Here is a 16,561-nt window from a genome sequence, read left to right on the forward strand (position 1 = left end):
TATCATCAAGGGGGCTGCACTGTTCGGGGGAGTGAGGGCTGCAGTACTGGGTTGAGTCCACAAGGAAACAGCACTGGTCATAGGGGGGGCCTGCAGTACTCAGCTGTGTCCACAAGGGGGCAGGACTGCTCAGGGAATGCAGGGGCTGCAGTACCATGCTGTGTCCACAAAGGGACAGCACCAATCAGGAAGTGTTGTGGTGCAGAACTGTGTTGTGTCCACAAGGAGGCAGCATTACTAGGAGGGGAGGGGCTGCAGGACCATTTTCTGTCCACAAGGGGGCAGCACTCCTTGGGGAAAGCGTGGGCTGCAGTACTGTGCACGGTCCACAAGGGGGGAGCACTGCTCAGGGAGGAGGAGTCTGTGACCACAAAGGTGCAGCACTGGTGGGGTGGGGACTGCAGTACGGGATTCTGTCCACAAGGGGGCAGCACTGCTTAAAGGAGTGAGGTACTTCAGTATTTGGTTGTGTCCAAAAGGGGACAGCATAGCTGGTATGGGGGTCTGCAGTACAGAGCTGTGTCCACAAGAAGGCAGCACAGCTCCATGTGGGGAGCTACAGTACTGGTTGGGTCCAGAAGGGGGCAGCATTTCTCGGTGTTTGAGGGGGGTGAAATGCCGGGCTGTGTCCACAAGAAGGCAGCACTGCTTGTGGAAAAGGGGGGCTGCAGTACTGAGTTTTCTTCACAGGGATGGACGACTCCTCAGGCAGGGTAGGGGTTGCAGTAATGGGTTGTGCCCACAACGGGGCAGCACTGCTTGGAATGGTGGGGGGACGGGGGCTGCAGTACCATGCTGTGTCCTCAAGGAAACAGCACTGCTTGGACCGAGAGCTGCAGTATTGAGTTGTGTCCACCAGAGGGCAGCACTACTTGGAATGGCGGGGGTGGGGGGCTGTAGTACCATGCTGTGTCCACAAAGGGGCAGGACTTCTCGGGGTGGGGGGTGGGTGGGGATGCTGTTCTTTGTTGTGTCCACAAAGGGGCATGTGTGGGTGCATCCAAAGTTTCCCTGATCTGCCTCATGACCATCATCAGACACTGAGACCCCGGGACCCCATCACTCGCCTGAGTTCTGGCCTGGCCGAGGTGGAAGCTTGCCAAGGACTGTTTGTAGGTGTGCTTGGTGCTTGCCATGGTACGCCGTGCTGGAACAGGGTACTGGCTGTAGCGTCCTGTCCCTGCACCTGCGTCATGGAGCAATGATCTCCACATACAATAGTCCATAAACCTTCCCACCTTTTGGCCAGAGGCCACTCGCTTTGGAAACGGACTATAAAAAGTGACATTCCTAAAGAGACTTTGAGATCTCTTTCTCCCCAACGGATTGAAGATGCGTCCATCGTCGGATGACTCGAGGACATGTCCCATCTGTTGGTAGCTATATCCCCATCTTCTCTTTCTCTCCCTCTCTTTTCTGTCGCAAAACTGAATTGTTACTCGCAATAAACTGCATTGCTGCTTTCTGCTAAACAAACCTGAGTCTCTTGCCTTTTGTCTTGTGCACCCTGGGGTTGAACGAACCATCATGACTCCCACTCAGGTTGAGGGGATTGTGACAGTCAGTATCAGACCCGGAAGGTTCCAGCCCAGGCAGATCCCAGATCCAGCAGATCTCACGGTGGCATTTCCCAGCTCCCAGTGGATCCCTCAGCCACCACTCCGGACCTGGTGGATCCCAGCCCTGCATCTGATGGGCCATGGGGTTTCTGGGCCCGCTGGATCCCAACTGGAATAGATCCCAGCCCCAAATCACTCAGCATCAGTGAATCCAGTAGGTCCAAACCAGGATATCCCCAATCCAAGTGGTTTCTGATCTAGTAGATCCCAGACCCAAGAGATCCCAGGCTTGTTTGTCCCAAAGACTTTACATCCCATATCCAGCCGATCCCAGATCCAGCTAATCCCAGATTCAGCAGTTGTTGGTGCCTCCTCTCCCAGCCTTGTAGATCCCAGTGTGCACATGGCAGATCCACCAGGTCCTAGACCTGGCAGATCCCCAATCCAGTGGATCCCACATGCAGAAAACCCAAACACAGGTCCCAGACCCGGTGCATCCCGCCACAGCAGACTGCAGATCCAGTGGATCCTACCCAGAAGATCCCTGATCCAGCACATTCCCAATCCAGTGGATCCCATCCCAGCAGATCCCATCCCAGCAGATCCCAGACCCAGCAGATCCCAGATCCAGCAGATACTGTTGCCTTTAGGAGCTGGAACAGAGATCACACAGAGTTAGGGGAAATAAATGGGTATTTATTGAAAAGCCTTCAAAGGCCACACCCTGGCAGCAACAGGATGCAAAAGAGGGCTTGGTCACATGATTTCACATTTTTATAAACTTCAGTCCATTTACATACAGGAGTCAACCATCCAATTAATAGCCTCAAATTGTAAGGTGTTATCCTCCTCTTCTCCTGGCTGGCCTGCCCTCCTCTTCTCATGTTGTTTATACTTTGGGCCTGGAATCGGAAGAAACTGTCCTTGAGTCCATAGCTGGTATCGGACTATTTCGCCTTTATCACCCTAAAGCACAACGGAAAAACATACCAAAGCAGAACAGAAAACTCGGATCTTAAGGCATCATTTCCCCCCTTTAGAGGCTTGACAAGGCCTCTACTACCTTGTCAAGTCTCTATTCTAAACTTCAACAACAACAGAAACTTAATAACTAATCAATGTCTAACAATAATAATATAAATATCTAATAATAGACAAATATCTAATAACAAATTCAGACTAAAAAACATAAACGTAATAATAGTAAACAACTTAACAAGAACAATATTTTACATAATCAAATATTATATAAAGAAGAACAGCAATTAAACATAGAATAGAAACATAGACAAGGAACCACTCAAAATACACCATCATTTGCATTTGTCTTTGTTGTCAAAAATTGTTCAGGAACAAAGCCTTTCTTAATTCTGAAGTAATTAATATATCAGGAGAGCATTAGATGTTTATAAAAATATTTTTTCTTTTAGACTTCTGCATCCCAGTCTGCTGCACCAGGCAACTACAAACTGTTAGAAAATTAGATATTTAATCTTTTCATTCCAGGTACATAAAAGGAATCACCTGAAATGAATGATTCCCAATGGGTGATTGAGATGCAGAAAGTATGTTCTAATAAATATCCAATGCTCTACTTGCCACAAGCTGCAACTGCAGCTGAGGTGTCTCCCCTGGGACCCGCTTGTGAGACAGAGAGCTTCCACCAGATAGCACCTCAGATGGGATCCAGAGCTACTGCAAACACCAGCAGATTTAGGTGCTCACCTCAAACATACATCCATATCTACAGCACAGAAACATCTTACAAACTGCAGGATCTAATGTTTATCTGATGAGATGAGACACGTCCACTATGTTTACTCTCATAAAGTTGCTGCGCATAAATACCTCCTGCCTGAGTCTGCAGTGTTGCTCTATTTGACAGATCGGGGGAGAACTGACAGTACCCCACAAACCCTGAGTCTCTGTGCACTCCCTCTTAGGCTCATTTTGTTTCAGTGCTGGCTCTGAGCTCTGGCTCTGACCCTTTTCGTACCCCTCTTTCCAGATTGCTCCCAGGAGAGGAGGGGAGGCCGATCAACAGCCCATAGCACAGGGCAGCTTCACTGTAACTAATTTAGTCTGCCTGGGTGAGTGAAAGCAGCACAACAGCTCTAACAGAGGCTTACTGTCGTTCGTGTACCAGTGGCCTTTGCTTCACTTCAATAAGTTAGAACTCACAATAAAGTCTTTCAGAAATTGGCAAATTTCAGAGTGATACCTACAGATTATGGCAGGGCAGCAACTTGTGCAAGACCAGTAAACAATATTTGACAGGTATTCTTTAACCAAAAAATCTAGCCATATATTATAGTTCTAAATTTAAATATAAAGTAGAATTATTTAATTACATATTGGGGATTAAGTCCCAGAGTTTGTGGATGAGTTAGCCAGTCAATGTCCCCCACCAGGTTCCAGTTGTTACTGTTTTGTTTCTGCTGAGCCCAGACAACTCAATACCAGGGTAACTCTGGAAGTAGGGCGCGAAGGAGACCTTGGGACAGGCTTCGATGATGGCCCGGCTGGTGACTTGCACACAGACCCAGCAGTGGGTAGTGCGGTGGGTGCGGTGGGTGGGGAGCTGCTAACCGGTCAGCGCGCACGGGCAGTCGCTGCAGCCGTCCACCCGCACGGAGGTGGACACGGGCCCGCAGAGCGCTGGGTATCCGTGGCAGTCGCGCACCTGCAGCGTGTTGGGGTTGCTGCGGAGCCGCACCCGGCAGCCACGCAGCTCCGACAGCAGCACGCCCCGCTGCAGCAGCTTTAGCTCTCTGTCTTGAGCACCACTTAACCTGCACAACGGCGGCCCACCCAATTCGCCCTTGCCGAGGCCAGGGCTGGGCGTGGCGAGCTCGGCGGGGCGTGGGGCACCGCTCGGGGCCGCTTCTTTCTTGGGGACTCAAAAGACGAATTTCTTCTTCGGCTGCAGCCGCTTCCATTTCACTCCCTCTTGTCACCCTGTTTCCCATGCTCCCCCTCCTTTTTCCCCTTTGCGGGGCTGCGGGAGGAGGGGCCGTGCCCTGGCCTTTGGGGTTGCCACGTAGCTATCAAGCCTAAGAGCAGAGGAGCTGCCACCTCTCCTATGGGCGGTTCCCTCTCCGTCTTCTTCGTAAAAGGCCTTGTCCCTCAGGGCGGCACCGAGGGCTGCACACACTGGTTATCTCTTCCCTCTTTCCCAACGCCCCGTGGGCGGTGCCGGGGACGGCAGCTCGGGCAGTGTGCATGGCTGCCAGGGCCCACCTTCCTCCTGCTTCACTGACCGGGGCCCTGCCTGAGCCGTATCCCGCTCTGCGGGGCTGCAGGAGGAGTTGCTGCAGACGGCAGCGAGGGCAGTGTGCATGGCTGCCAGGGCTTGCTTTCCTCCTCTTTCACTGACTGGGGCCCTGCCTGAGCCGCGCCCCCCCTTTCCCCCTTTGCGGACCTGCAGGGGGAGGGGCCGTGCCCCGGCCCGAGCCCATGGCCAGCACAGCTGGGACCGATTCTGCTTTCATGGCAGGCGCAACCAGGTCCAAATCTGCTTTCTCTGCTTCCTCTGGATTTTTACGTAAACTACTGAAAGTTGGCTCCTTCTTTTTACCCTTTAACACTAATATATGCTCTTTCTCCATTTCCCAGTCCAGCTCACATGCCAATATCAGGAAAAGCCGGGCATATTTTAGCTCTTAAAAAAATTTATCTGTACGTAGTTGGGATATTAAAATTAATATTAATTTGCGATTTAAACTTCCAAACTTATTTATCTATTATCTTATTATCCATTATCTAATTCATACACGGGCCAAATTTTTTCCGAGAGTCTAATAAGTTTAGGTTTTGAAAGCTCGGACTCCAATCAGATTTGCCCAGCTTTTCAATATTTGCCCCAAAGGGCTATCTCTTGGAATACTATTATTATCAGATTCAGAAGAGGATGTGCAACCCATTCTGATATCCTGAAATATACAGCAAAGCACAAAACAAACAGTCAGGATTTGAAACCACGACCCTCTAAGCCACAGCACAGACACTAATTAACTGTACCACTCTTTGGCTTCAAGCCAAGACCACTGCAATTAAAACCTGCTCTTTATGAAGGCAGTCCTTCTTACAGATAAGGAGCAGGATTGTTGTTCTGAGGTTCTCCAGAACAAATACACACTTTACAAAATTACAAATTACAAATCCTATAAGCACCTAACCCAGATGCTAAACTAACAGAATACCTTTTATTCCGTCACTCACACATCTCTGTTCCCAGGATTCTTGGCTCTGATATCTCTGGACCTCTGCTGGGCCTTTCCAGAGCTGCTGGCCTCAGTCCAGGGATTTTTCCAGATGCCTCCTCTCCTGCCTGGCTCACCAAAAACTTTTGCCTTTAGGACCTGGAACAGAGATCACACAGAGTTAGGGGAAATAAATAGGTATTTATTGAAAAGCCTTCAAAGGCCACACCCTGGCAGCAACAGTGCCACAGCGTGGCCCCTGCCCTGCCCCAGTGGCTCCAAGGTGGATGCAAAAGAGGGCTTGGTCATATGATTTCACATTTTTATAAACTTCAGTCCATTTACATACAGGAGTCAACCATCCAATTAATAGTCTCAAATTGTAAGGTGTCCTCCTCCTCTTCTCCTGGCTGGCCTGCCCTCCTCTTCTCACGTTGTTTATACTTTGGGCCTGGAATCTGAAGAACCTGTTCTTGAGTCCATAGCTGGTATCAGACTATTTCACCTTTATCACCCTAAAGCACAACGGAAATCATACCCAAGCAGAACAGAAAACTCGGATCTTAAGGCATCATCATGGGCCCATTGTGCTAGGAATAACTCTCCCTTGTGTTCCCAATCAAGGTCTATCTTCAACACCCCTATCTTTGCAGCCTGATCTACTTGCTGATTATTTTGCTGCTCTTCATTATCTCTACTTCTGGGGACATGGGCATCTACATGGCGAGCCTTCACAGGTAGTTTCTCTAAGCCGGTAACAATATCTTCCCATTCTTCAGCAGCCCAAATTGGTTTTCCTCTACGCTGCCAGTTTGCCTCTTTCCATCTCTCCATCCATCCCCACAGAGCATTGGCTATCATCCAGGAATCAGTGTACAAATAGAGCTTTGGCCACTTCTCTCTTTCTGCAATGTATAGGGTCAGCTGAATGGCTTGAACTCAGCAAATTGACTTGATCCACCCTCTCCTTCAGTGGCCTCTACGACCCATTGTGTGGGGCTCCATACAGCTGCTTTCCACCTCCGATTCATCCCTACGATGCAACAGGAATCGTCGGTGAATAGAGCATAACATGTTTCCTCTGCTGGCAGTTGGTTGTATGGTGGAGCTTCTTCAGCCCATGTCATTGGTTCTTGTTCCTTATCTGTGACACCAAAACTTTCACCTTCAGGCCAATTTGTAATTACTTCCAAAATCCCAAAGCAATTCAGTTTTCCAATCCGGGCGCGCTGTATAGTGAGGGCAATCCACTTGCTCCATGTAACACTGGTGGCATGGTGGGTGGAGGGAACCTTTCCTCTGAACATCCACCCTAGCACTGGTAGTCAGGGTGCCAGGAGGAGTTGTGCTTCTGTACCAATCACCTCTGAGGAGGCTTGGACTCCTTTGTAGGAGGCCAAGATTTTGTTCTGTCTTGGGGTGTAGTTACCTTCAGACCCTCTGTAGCTCCGACTCCAGAATCCCAGGGGTCGGCCTCGAGTCTCATCAGGCACCTTCTGCCAAAGGCTCCAGGACGAACCATGGTTCCCAGCTGCAGAGTAGAGCAGGTTCTTCACATCTGGTCCTGTCCTGACTGGGCCAAGGGCTACGTCATGAGCAATTTCCTGCTTTATCTGGGCAAAACCTTGTCACTGCTCAGGGCCCCAATGGAAATTGTTCTTCTTGCAGCTGACCAGGTAAAGAGGGCTCACAATCTGACTGTACTCAGGAATGTGCATCCTCCAAAAACCTATGGCACCTAAGAAAGCTTGTATCTCCTTCTTGTTGGTTGGTGAGGACATATCTGCGATTTTGTTGATGACATCAATAGGAATCAAATGCCGTCCATCTTGCCACTCCACTCCCAGGAACTGGATCTCCCGAGCAGGTCCCTTAACTTTACTCTTCTTGATGGCGAAGCAGTTTTCCAGGAGGATTTGGATGATTTTCTCTCCTTTCTCAAACACTTCTGCTGCTGTGTTCCCCCAAACAATAATATCATCAATATATTGTAAATGTTCTGGAGCCTCACCCTTTTCTAGTGTAGTCTGGATCAGTCCATGGCAAATGGTAGGACTGTGTTTCCACCCCTGGGGCAGTCAGTTCCAGGTATACTGCACACCCCTCCATGTAAAGGCAAACAGAGGCCTGCATTCCGCTGCCAGAGGAATGGAGAAAAATGCATTGGCGATATCAATAGTGGTGTACCACTTTGCTGCCTTGGACTCCAGCTCATACTGCAGTTCCAGCATGTCTGGCACAGCAGCACTAAGTGGTGGAGTCACTTCATTCAATGCACGGTAGTCCACTGTTAATCTCCATTCTCCTTCAGATTTACGCACAGGCCAGATGGGGCTGTTGAAGGGTGAGTGAGTTTTGCTGACCACCCCTTGGCTCTTCAGCTCTCGGATCATCTTATGGATGGGAACTACCGCATCTCGAGTTGTTCTATATTGTCGATGATGCACTGTTGAAGTGGCAATTGGTACCTTTTGCTCTTCTCCCTTCAGAAGTCCTACTCTAGTTGGATTCTCGGACAGTCCAGGCGAGGTGTTCAATTGCTGGATGCCCTCTGTCACCACAGCTGCTATCCCAAATGCCCACCTGAGTCCTTTTGGATCTTTAAAATATCCCATTTGGAGGTAATCTATGCCCAAAATGCATGAGGCCTCTGGGCCAGTCACAATAGGGTGTTTTTCCCATTCCTTTCCAGTCAGACTCACATCAGCTTCCACCAAGGTAAAGTCCTGTGATCCACCTGTCACGCCAGCGATAGAGACAGATTCTGCCTTCACATATCTTAATGGGACTAATGTACATTGTGCACCAGTATCAACCAAAGCTTTATACTTTTGTGGTTCCGATATGCCAGGCCAATGAATCCACACAGTCCAGAAAACACGATTTTCTCTCGCCTCTCCCTGGCTAGAGGCTGGGCCTCTCTAAGCCTGTTTATCCTTCTTTACTTGGGCATATGTCTTAGAGGTTCCTTCAAGGGGATTGCACGTCTTAGTCGTCATCATACTTGGCACTTTGGCTACAGGCAACAGGAGCTGCTCTCCTTTTGGTGGAACTTCCTCTTTGAGTCTTGCCTTCTTTCAATTCATGCACCCGTTGTGCCAGAGCAGCAGTAGATTTTCCATCCCATCTCCTCATGTTTTCTCCACGATCATGCAGGAAGAACTACAGCTCAGCTCGTTGGGTGTACCTTCTCTCCCCATCAGGGAAACGTCTGCGTTGGATACCAGGGCCTGTAATTTGTACAGCCGAGATTTGGAGGAGGTCCTCTTTAATCTCCTCCCTGAGTCTCTTATGATTCCCTTCTATCTTGTCTTCTAATTTCTGCAGACGTGTTTCCACAGCTGCAATTCTGGCATGTCTTGGGCCATGTAGAGCATCTGCATATGCTTGGAGCTTCTTTGCCATATTGAGCACAGTCTCATATATCATCCTGCTTCATTATTGCTAAAGCAGAAGCGTATTCATGTGGCCCAAGTTGCACAAGTTTTCGCCACATCACAGATGTACATGGTACCAAGTCCCGATTCCTAGTTGTTATGTCATCTGAGAGGATAATCTCTGCCACTGACATTTCTCTCAGGCATTGGATCCCTTGTTCTATAGCCTTCCAGTGTGTCTGCTGCATACAAAGATCATCTGCACACAGGTATCTTTGTGCTACACTGTCCAGGACCTGTGCCCAGAGGCCGTGAGGGTTAGCCCCCCTCATCATTCCTTGGTCAATGACAGGATCATGTGACAGGGACCCCAAATGCCTCGCTTCAGTGCCCTCCAGAATTGTAAGTTCACCTGCAGCATCCCAAAGACAGACCAACCAATTAATTATAGACTCATCAGGTCGTCGAGTGTAATCCTTTCTTAGACCCGAAGGTCCTTTAGGGAAAAGGACTCAGTATTGGCCTCTAATCTTGTACCAGTTGCTTTGACTCCTGGTTTTATGTCAGGAGGCGTTGAGGGTCCTTCTCCTGCATCATCATCATCATTGGCATCCACTGGTCAGTCGGTCATTTCTGTGCACTTTCCACTTTCCATGCTAGTAGCAACAGCCATTGATTGAGGCTTACTGTCTGGTTTAGCTGCTGGCCTCGAGCCTGGGGTGTTGGCTGCAGCCTGAGTGACTGGGATAGTAGCTAATTTATCTCCCTGTTCCCTTTCCTCTGTTTGTGGTCCTACAGTATCTAGCAGGGTGCGATAAGCATATGCCAGGGCCCAGCTCACTGCAATGATCTTTTTCTCCTTAGAGTTATCATGGCACTTCTCTTTCAGGTACTTTGCCACCTCAGCTGGGTTTTGAATTTGTTCACATGGAAAGTCCCAGACTATAGGGTCAGAAATTTCCTTTAAGATTTGGCCCATATCCTCCCATTTCCCACACCGCTCAGGATTCTTCACAATTGGCTCTATTCCTAAGTCAGGAGTCTCATCAGCCCCTCTAGAAATCTCAGCTCTCATTCTATAGAAACTGCAGACTGTATCAAGAAAGCTTACTAGATTAAACACCAGAAAGATGATTTCCCTAACATTCAGGGGAAATTGAATATTCTCTAATAGGGATGTAACAAATTCAGAGGAGAAGAAGGAAAACAAAGGCTGAAAAGCCTCATCCCCTGCTTCTCCTCTAACAAAGTGGGTACACAACCATAACCATGAACCATAAATTCCTGGAACAGATTCCAGCATCTTTATAAACCTCCTGCAAGCCATTACAACCAAACCCAGCCCAATGGATATTTTGGTTGGTGCCACTCTACTACAGAAACTATGTGTAAGGGACAATACCAGAACTATTTCTGGATAAGAAAATAAACCTAGGGACCACAGAGGTATTAAGACCTCAAAAAACCCTAGGGACCAGAAACACATGCAGACCTCCACCCCAAGAGACATTATGAGTTCAAACAACATAGCCAGTAATTGGAAACAAAATATTATTAATAAAAAAGATTTTTCCACCTTCTCGAGCCCCACATTGGGCACCAAGATATTTGTTCTGGTTTAGGGTAAATTTGGGGAAAACCTCCGGAAGGAGCCCCCAGAAAATAAACCCCCACGACCGGGTTCCGGAAGAATTTCCTCAGAAAAAAGTGAAAAAACCTTTTTATTTAACAAACAAAACACTCCCCAACACAAGAAAAAAAAAAATAAATAAAAAAAAAAAAGAACAGCCCCAGATGACACAAATCTCTTTCACCACTCTGAGAGGATGACAAAGTCAGAAAGTCTCTCCTGCGAGTGGTCGGCCAGTTATTGGTCTCCAGTGCTGGGGATGACTGCTGCAGATCACAAAATGCAGACTCACGGTGTTCCTTGGTGTTTCCCAGGTCCTGGTCCGGAAGAGGTTCAGATGGTATTCAGGAATAGGAAAGAAAGAAAGAAAAAAAAACAGTCCAGGGAAAGAAATTGGACTGCCTAGGTAAACTAGCTAATAAGCAAAAGCAAAAAGCAAGCAAGCAAGCCAGCCTAGACTCTCCTAAGCACAGACCATGGGGGAGGTGAGCTGGCTGATAACCAGACAAAACAAACCTTCCTTTTCAGAGTCAGTCCTGAAAGCACAGAACATAATATCAGGCATAAACAGAAGACACAATAGGGCATACAAGACCCATAACGTCAACCCAGGATATGTTGCCAATCTAAGTCTCTCTTTGACACCTTGTCCTGGTTTAAAGGACAGGTGTCTGCCAGTAAAGGCAGAAGTTTTCCTTTGAAACAGAGACCCGAATTCCACTCCCCCCCAAATATTATAAACGTTTGAATCAAGGACTCTGAGGCAGAGATAAGGGAGTAGGAATAACAGCTCTTTTACTAATATATCTAACTGTACCAGCAGAAACAACAGCAGTTGTTAAAATTACTAACAAAACAGAACAGATTACTCAGTTCCAGTCCTTTCTTTAGCTGTGAGCACGCTCTCTCTCGGCGGGAGCGGAGGCGGGAAGAGGCGGCAGCGGCTGGGCCGGTCTCAGTGGGGAGCGGGCTGGAGCGGGCAGCTACTCGCTCACTGTTGGTGTCCGGGTGATTTGCTGTGTCCGCAGAGGCTGGAGGCTGCGGCAGGGCAGATGCAGGGCAGGTGATCGCAGAGGGTCTGGCTCTCCTGCCTTCGGCCACGTGGCTCCAAGACCAGGGGTCTCCTCCTCCCAGCTCGCCGGAAACATGAGTCCCCTCCAGAAGCACGAGCACCCCCCTCCAAGCCGATCCCACCCACCCCTCCCGTCCAGAGCCGTCAAAGATCCGCGGTGCGACCGGCCAGCTCCATTGGCATGACAATGGGAAAAATTACCCAAATTGACACAGTAATAGGAAAACACTCAACCCCCAATACGCCTCTATCTGTGCAGCCTGATCTACCTGCTCGTTGTGTTGGTGTTCTCCAGTAGCCGAACTCTTGGGAACATGGGCATCCACATGATGGACTTTCACAGGTAGCTTCTCTACCTGAGTGGCAATGTCTTTCCACTCATCAGCAGCCCAGATTGCTTTTCCTATACATTTCCAGTTAGCCTTTGTCCACCTTTCCAGCCAACCCCACAGAGTATTGGCTACCATCCATGAATCAGTGTAAAGGTAGAGCTTTGGCCATTTCTCTCTCTCAGCAATGTCCAAAGCCAGCTGAACAGCTTTGAGCTAAGCAAATTGGCTTGATCCACCTACTCCTTTGGTAGGCTGTGCAACCTGTCATGTGGGGCTCCATACAGCTGCTTTCTACTTCCAGTTCATCCCTACGATGCGTCAGGAACCGTTGGTGAAAAGAGCATAGCGTGTTTCATCTGTTGGCAATTGGTTGTATGGTGGAGCTTCTTCGGCCCGGGTCACTTCTTCTTGCTCCTCTTCGTCAGCGAGACCAAAATCTTCACCTTCTGGCCAGTTTGTAATTATCTCCAAAATCCCAGGGCGATTTGGGTTGCCAATATGGGCGTGCTGCGTAATGAGTGCAATCCACTTGCTCCATGTGGCATTGGTAGCGTGGTGGGCAGAGGGAACCTTTCCTTTGAACATCCACCCCAGCACTAGCAGTCGGGGTGCCAGGAGAAGCTGTGCTTCCATGCCAATCACCTCTGAGGCAGCTTGAACTCCTTCATAGGCAGCCAAGATTTCCTTCTCTGGGGCAGTGTAATTGGCTTCAGACCCTTTGTAATTTCTGCTCCAGGATCCTGGAGGTTGGCCTCAAGTCTCACCAGGCACCTTCTGCCGAAGGCTCCAGGACAGACCATGGTTCCCAGCTGCAGAGTAAAGCACATTCCTTTCCTCTTGTCCCGTCCTGACTGGGCCAAGGGCTACCGCATGAGCAATGTCCTGTTTGACCTAGGTGAAGGCTTGCTGTTGTTCAGGGCCCCAGTGGAAATCGTTCGACTTGTGGGTGACCAGGTAGAGAGGGCTTACAGTCTGGCTGTACTCAGGGATGTGCATTCTCCAAAAGCCTATGGCACCTAGGAAAGCTTATGTTTCCTTTATGCTTGTTGGTGGAGACATTGCCATGATCTTATTGATGACCTCAGTGGGGATCTGGTGCTGTCCATCTTGCCACTTCACTCCCAGGAACTGGATCTCTCAGGTAGGTCCTTAGACTTTTCTCTTTTTTAATGACGAAGCCGGCTCCCAGCAAAATCTGGATGATCTTCTTTCCTTTCTCAAATACCTCCATTGCCATTTTCCCACACACAATGATGTGATCGATGTACTGAAATATTCTGGAGCCTCTCACTTTTCCAGTGCAGCCTGGATCAGTCCATGGCAGATGGTGGGGCTGTGTTTCCACCCCTGGGGCAGTCGGTTCCAGGTGTACTGCACGCCCCTCCAGGTGAAAGCAAACTGAGGCCTGCACTCTGCTGCCAAAAGAATGGAGAAAAATGCATGGGCAATGTCAATGGTGGCACACCACTTTGCTGCCTTGGACTCCAGCTCGTACTGGAGTTTCAGCATGTCTGGCACGGCAGTGCTCAGTGGTGGAATCACTTCATTCAATGCACGATAGTGTACAGTCAATTTCCATTCTCCATCAGATTTGCACACAGGCCAGATGGACTGTTGAAGGGTGAGTGGGTTTTACTGATCACCCCTTGGCTCTCCAACTCACGGATCATCATGTGGATGGGGATCACAGCATCTCAATTTGTCCGGTACTACCAGTGGTGCACTGTCAAGGTGGCAATTGGTACCTGTTGCTCTGTCACTTTCAGGAGTCCTACTGCAGATGGATTTTCTGACAGTCCAGGCAAGGTGTTCAACTGCTTAATGCTCTCTACAGCAACTATTCCAAAAGCCCACCTGAACCCCTTTGGGTCTTCGTAATAGCCATTATGGAGGAAATCTATGCCTATAATGCGTGGTGCCACTGGGCCAGTTACAATAGGATGTTTCCGCCACCCCTTCCCTGTCAGGCTCACCTCAGCTTCCAGCAAAGTCAGTTCCTGTGATCCCCCTGTCACCCCAACAATGGAAACAGGTTCTTTCCCCACATGTTCTGATGGTATCAGGATGCATTGTGAACCAGTATCAACTAACACTCTATGTTTCTGTGGCTCTCATGTGCCATCGCACCCACACTATCCAATAGACTCTGTTATCCCATGTCTCTCCCTTGCAAGAGGCAGGGCCCCTCTAGCCCTGGTTATTATTCCTTTCCTGTGCATACATAGTCGAGGTCCCTTCCTGGGGATCCAACAGATCATCCTCCCTTCTGTAATACCCTGCACCTTGATCATGGGAGGTTGAGGCTACCTTCACTTTAGTGTGGCTCCCTCGGTTAGCATTTCCCTCCCTGAGTTGATGCACCTGTGCTGCCAGGACAGAAGTAGGTTTCCCATCCCATTTTTCCATGTCTTCCCCATGGTCTCACAGGAAGAACCACAGGTTAGCTCGTGGGGTGTACCCTCTCTCCCTAGCTGGGGGGTGTAGGGCTCTAGATTTGGGGCCTGTGACTCGCACTGGTGCTGCACTGATTTCTTCATCTTTTCTCTCATCTCCCTCACCTTGCCTCTCAACCCTCTCATTCCCTTCACCTCCTCTTCGTCGTCCTTGGCCACAGCAGAGACATTGGCCTGCATTGGGCCATTCACCATACTCCCAAAATTTCTGAGCTTGTTGGCAACAGGACCCATTGTCTCTCGGTGGTTATCAGCATTAATCATTGCAATGAAGTTGGTATATTGAGATGCCCCAGGGTTGCCGAAATCCACAACATCTGCTGTTATGCACCTGAGATTGTCAGGGTCATTGTCATGCTGTCCATCCCTCCCAAAGAGTACCTCCAATACTGCCACTTCTCTCAGCTGCTGGATCCCTTCCTCAAGAGTCTTCCATCACATTCTATGGTGGTGCTCCTGCATTCTCTGTTTATTGACAAACTTCTCTCTTACACTCATTAAAAGCCATCCTGACGGAAATGATGCCTTGCTTCTTTAAGTATATATGGTCCACACCTGAGTCCTGAGTCAAGGATCCCAAATTCCTGGCCTCAGTACCATCTAGTTGTACACTTGTTCCCATAAGGTCCCAGATCCAAAGTAACCAGGTTGTAAAAGCCTCACGGCCCCGCCATGCAATGTCTTTACGCAGATTATGGAGACTGTCGTATGAGAGGGACTCTGTGAGAATCTCAACCTCTGGCTCTCTTGGTGGTTTTGAGGACCCTCCTGTCTGATCCTCATTATCTAGGTGCCTTGTTTTAATCTTAGACTTTCTAGTTTCCACAGGGGCAACTGCTGCTGGCTGTGGCTGCTCCTGTGATCCAGCTGGTACCTGGACAGATGTAACATTCGTGTGTTCCACTGCAGCACCATCTGACTCTCCCTGTTTAGGGCAGTGGGAGGGTTTCTCACCAGCTGGGGAAAAGTGCTCCTTCAACATCTGGCCTATCTCCTACACGACAACCCCCACCCACTCTCAGTGGTTCCTTTATGTGATGGGCTCTGTGGCAGGATCAGGCTTTGGGGAAGCATCCCTAGTCCCTGGGGTAAGGTCAGGCTCTGAGGCAGCACCTCTATTCCCTGGGATAGGTATCAGGGTTGTTATCCAGGCCAATATTCCCATATCTCTAAATGCCAAATAAAACAGGCATATCAGCAACACTAGCCACTGTATGATATCATTAGCATTTAAAGTGGATCTGAACTCCTTGAAAACTGGTGGAGTAGCCTCAAACAACTGGGTGATGTGTTGGGAGAAGAATTCCTCTGAATTCACTTCCTCACAGTAGGTATCATTATTGAAGTAACCCCAGAAACACACAGATTACGATAGCTCTGGATCCATGTGGCCACTTCCTGAAAAAATTAAAAAACCATTAATTCCTGACATAATCAACCCACCAAATGAATCAGATAATAGCTACAGTAATTTTGGTGAGGGAGCCCATATACAAATAAGGTCATGCAAATGGGAGAGAGATATCTGTGATCACATGGAACCCAAGCCAGATTAAACTGGGCAACATGTTGCCACTTAGCACACGAAATCTTAGGTAACTCAAGAGCTGTTATTCCTGTCTTAACCCTCCTCTCAATGCCCTCTGCCCCACATCTGGTTCGCCAAAATCTGTCCTGCTTTGAAGGACAGATGTCTGCCAATAAAGGCAGAAGCTCCTCTTTGAAATAGAGAATGTAAGTCCTCTCCCTCCCAATTATTATAATTTTTGAATCAGGAACTCTCAGGCAGAGATAAGGGGGTAGCCTCCTACCACTGAGACCACAGCTGACCACCAGGATTCAAACAGTGAGTGGCGACCTGTTCCTCCACAGTGGTAGGAGGCTGGAGCAGAGGAGATGCAGAGCAGTGTCCCACAGCAGAGAGCCTGGCTTCCCC

The 16,561-nt window shown here is 48.9% G+C and overlaps 1 pseudogene; it reads right to left on the bottom strand.

Moving 5' to 3' along the window:
• Positions 1-3,898: 3,898 nt before the first annotated feature.
• Positions 3,899-15,133, bottom strand: LOC130265991 (tubulin-specific chaperone C-like; annotated as a pseudogene).
• Positions 15,134-16,561: the final 1,428 nt, after the last annotated feature.

This window comes from Oenanthe melanoleuca, unplaced genomic scaffold (genome assembly GCF_029582105.1).
Source record: "Oenanthe melanoleuca isolate GR-GAL-2019-014 unplaced genomic scaffold, OMel1.0 S001, whole genome shotgun sequence".
Classification (NCBI taxonomy): domain Eukaryota; kingdom Metazoa; phylum Chordata; class Aves; order Passeriformes; family Muscicapidae; genus Oenanthe; species Oenanthe melanoleuca.